At 35.1% G+C, this 4,632-nt stretch overlaps 1 non-coding gene across 1 annotated transcript; it reads left to right on the top strand.

Moving 5' to 3' along the window:
• The first annotated feature begins 3,790 nt into the window (after window positions 1-3,790).
• On the top strand, window positions 3,791-3,892 carry LOC114005175 (U6 spliceosomal RNA). Its single transcript, XR_003547059.1, has one exon. It is a non-coding gene; the product is annotated as a U6 spliceosomal RNA (small nuclear RNA).
• The last annotated feature ends 740 nt before the right edge of the window (window positions 3,893-4,632 follow it).

Raw genomic sequence — 4,632 nt, 5'->3', positions numbered from 1 at the left:
TTGGAGAGGTTTTTGCTATAGGGCGTGTGCGCTCGCCAGACAGACAGAGAGAGACATAGAGACAGAAAGCGAGAAATCACCCCCCAGGAAGGATGGCCACACTGCAATCCCTTCTCCTCCATTCTCCTCTCGGGATCTTGGGCGCGCACGCACACACGCCCGGCGTGAGTTTTAAGCCACCGGGTCCAGGACATGAACCGCGGTCGACTCCGTTGGAGTCCAGCAACATAGCCATTACTCTAACTGCTGGTTCCCAATTTTTTTTAAATTTTAACACAGGTAGCCAGAACCTTCAAGACACTAGTGAATCTCCAACCTGTTAATTTACAAAATCTTTACCAAAGAACAGCAGTTCAGAGTCTCTAGCTAAAAGTAGCAAGGTGCCATATACTAATTTGAATGACTTTACTTGAATTTAGTCATAAAACTATAAGTACTGGGGGTATGTTTATAAACTAGGTATATGGAGAAAAAAAAAGGTATACTTAAAAAGAAATGAATGGCTGTTCTGGAAACCTGAAAGTAAAGTAATTGGGAAGGTTTTAGTGTCCACAAAGAAAGCTGGCTGGTTAGTTCTCAAATGTCTCGTGTAGTGTCTTCGTTGTCTTTATCTCGGTGAATTAACCATGATACTATATATGCTCTCTTGATTTTACAGCATATAAGTGTTCAGAATCACCACATAAATATTGAGGATCATGAAGACTAATTCTGCTAAGTCTACTCTCAGTAGATTGACAACATTTTAAGAAAAAAATTGTCCTATGAAACGGATATTTGCACTGAATGATCAAATCAGCACATTCTCTTTTATTAGAAAAAAAAATACAAAGCAAGGACAATTTTCTTAAGGTTGCTTAATTAACATAGGGTCAAAGCCTAGCCTAGGCAGTGAATCCATAGTGTACTAGACTACAGTGCTGGAAGCCATATTGCCAATCTTGAGTCTGCATCCCCTTGTCAACCTGAAAACACATGCATGAGGATGCACAAGAGGGCTGGAGAAAGGGGATGATGGCATGACGAGAGCCTAACCAGGGTGCTTTCTCTGTCATGTTTTCTCTCTTAAGCATGTGTGCATGCTTATGTGAACATGTGCATGCTCTCTATATCATTAAGAAGTAAAAAAAAAAAAAAATAGGATCAAGTACAAAGAAAGCTAGTGACTCAATTCAGATATTTAATGGCATCAGTGATTCATAGACTAATATACCTATCTTTAGTCAGACAAACTGGAATTCTAGATTCACCTGCTGGGGCATCATCTCCCTGTGCTTTAATAGACACTTACATTGTGACCATTTTATTCTTTCTTGCCACAGTTCTCCATATTTTGAATGGGATAAGTCTTACTCTATGCATGCAAGTACTTTCCATTACTTTGATTTTCTTTTTATAAATTAAATTAAATTAAATTTTCTTTTATACATTCCAGGAGCACATTCTCTTTCTTTGCTAAACATTTCTTATCTCTTGCTTGTTTCATTACATATAGACTTAATGCCTCCCCTTAGAACAAATAAATACATGATAAAACTCTTGCAATTGTGTTCTGCATATATCAATATATCCATCCAAATGGTTTCTATAGTGGAAAGTGTAATAGACATTAAATGGTTCCCCAACAAGAGCTTTATTTTCAAAATCAATATCAAATTAAATAAGAGACACTTCTGGAAATATTTCTTGAGATCCAGGATTTAAACTAAAGTCATCAGCCAGTGTTTTCTTTATAAGTCAAATATAAAGTCACATTATTGATGTTTACTTTATAACTATCATGATCAATTAACATTTGTGAATATTTTATTTATGTATACATTTGGAAACACCAAAAAGTCCATGAGAAATGTGATTAAAGTATGAGTCTATTTTGCTGCAAAAATATTGACATTCATGCAAAGCATTTTCATAATATTCCTTTTTCCATGACATGTTTTTCCTTAAGTATTTAAAAATCATACATGTTGGGGTCAGCAAGTGGCATGGTGGTTAAAGGTGTTGGACTCCCACATGGCCAACCACGGTTCGAGTCTCAGACCTGGTGGCTTGCTTTCTCACTTCCTCTCTCTCTCTCTCTGTCTCTCTCTGATCAAACTGGAAAATAATAATGATAATAATAATAAATAAAGTTAAATAAAATAATTCTTAAAAAAAACATACATGTTATTTCATTAAAAAGCTTAAATTTCTTCTGACGATAAAAAGGAGAAGCTTAAGTTTGAAGAGCATGAAGATGGCATGATGTAGGGGAGGTGTTTACTGCACTGCACTTGATTGGAAGCAAGGAAAACAAATTACTTTGAGGACAGAAGTCTGACTGTTCTTTCCTCTTTCTAAAATTCCTTCCAGAGGGCCTGGGGTGAGTCACACCCACAGATATTAACAGACCATTTTGGTTCATCTGATAACAGAAATCTTCCCACATCCTGTCCCTGGCATAGTATCCCTCTAATGGATGAGTCATGCTCCACAGTCATTAACAGACTATTTTGACTCATTTATTAACAGAACTCTTCCAACATCCTGCCCTTGGGACACTACCTTGTGACTGTATATAAGCCCCCTTATCTCTGTTACAGGTCCTGCCCCCTCCCACCTGTCTCAACTTTTTGGGCCAGACCAATGGAAAGCTCTTAACTAAATTCTAAACTTTGTCTCTCACTCTCAAAATCAAAAGGAACCCCTGTACCTGATCACAGAGAGAGGAGAGAAAAAGAGAGAGAAAAAGAGAGAGAGAGGTTTTGCCTTCTCTCTGGGCCTAGGTGACTCAAATTTGTGCTTAAAAATAAACTGCATTATTTATTATATTTGCAGAGTTGGTTATTTCCGTCAACAACTTAAACTACCTGGGCATCTATTTCATTAGATGTAAAGTGAGGAAGTTGAACTTTATTATTTTTGTCCCAACTTTTAACACTATGATGTTAAAGCCCTAAAAAGAAACAAGGCAATCATAAAACATAAGATCATAAAATTAAATCAAATTCAAATCAATGAAGTGCATTTTATTGTATTGTTAAATAGTTCTGTTACATCTAGGGGATTTTAGGTTTTGTAGTATTTTCTAAGTAAATCTCAGGAAGTAAATAATATGTCTCCCTTGTAAGCTCAGTGTTTTGCTCAGTGTGTTAAATCTTTTTCAGAACTCTAAGGAATCCTTGATGAAAGAAAGTAATGTTCTAGGAAGGTAAATGGTATTTTAGTAACCTTAATGGAAAATAATAAAATTACTTTAATCTAGCCTAAATGTAGAAAAAAAGTCATTGATAATTAGGAAAATAACCAGACAATAAGAATATTTCAGGAGAGATGCCAATTTTTTTTTTAAAAAAAGATCATATAGAAAAACTGTTGATGGAACAATAAAACGCTAAATAATTTATTTTAGAAAATCTAAATGCTTTGATAAGAACTTTATACCAGTAAAAACACTGAAGTGTTATAAAAGTCGCAAAAGCATTTGGAAGCAAGGGAAAACATTCTGGACAATAACTCTTTTACACAGTTTAATAATTATTCTAGTCAGTGCAGGAAATAATTGCAAATTCTTCTCCCCATGGCTGGCTGTATCAAATCCTAATACTGGTATAAGATTTGACAAACTGAGAGTTGCCTAATATTCCACAGGATTTCAATGGGCAAATAACTTTGGAATCTGTAGGCTTTCTCTTTCTTTGTGATTCATCTTTCGGATAAAGAACAATTACTTTAAAACCTTCTATTCATTCTCTTTCTTACTATGGAAAAGTTTACTAGTTATAATATTTTATTTAAAGGCTGATAGATTTTGCTCACTTGGCAGCATGTATACTAAAATGAGTACATTTAGAGATTAGCATGGCTTCTGCTCAAGAATGGCATGTAAATTGATGAAACCTTCCATTGTTTTCAGCTGCTCTTATCTGGGCATGGGGATGGATAACTATGTGAAATGAAGGATATGTTCATTTGTTTTAATATAGCAACCTCGTATATATGTATGTGCATATGATAACATCATTTGTATACCTTAAGTATACACAATTGAATTGATTTAGAAAGCAAAACATGTAAACACTGAAAAGAAAAAATAAAACTGCCATTAACAATTTTTTTGGGGAAAGCTGAGGGGTGTACCTTAAGAGTTATATAGTGCATGAAGTCATCTAGAGGTCATTAGAGGCATCTAAGCCTTAATAACCTAATTATTTACACAGATTTAGGAATGAAGGGCATCCTTAAAAACCATGCTTTAAAATTCCCCTCTTCAGCCTTTCACTCTGCTGACTGTATAGTATGGTGTGTGGGTTGTTATGGTGATTGAAAGAGGTTGAATTATTAAGGTTTTCAAAGAGCTGTTAGCAGATAAGAACACTGACTTTTGACTTTAGAGCTGTTTCCTGAGTTTGATTCCAGACTTAGCCATTTACCATAGCATGACCTGAGTCAAACCACTAACCTTCCTGTGCCTCAGTTTTCTCATCTGTAAAAAGAGGATAATGACAGTATCTACCTTAAAGGGTTGTTAAGATCATTAAATGAGTTACTATTTGTGAAACATTTAGAATAGTGGTTGGCCTTATATATAGCTAGTATTGTATAAATGTATATTAAATAAAAATTAAGAATTGGAGGGACCAGCATTTGGCA

The sequence above is a fragment of the Tupaia chinensis genome, unplaced genomic scaffold (genome assembly GCF_000334495.1).
Source record: "Tupaia chinensis unplaced genomic scaffold, TupChi_1.0 Scaffold142961_1, whole genome shotgun sequence".
In the NCBI taxonomy this organism is placed as follows: Eukaryota; Metazoa; Chordata; class Mammalia; order Scandentia; family Tupaiidae; genus Tupaia; species Tupaia belangeri.
Note: the sequence above shows the minus strand (reverse complement) of the source record. Positions and strands in the feature narration are given on the sequence as shown.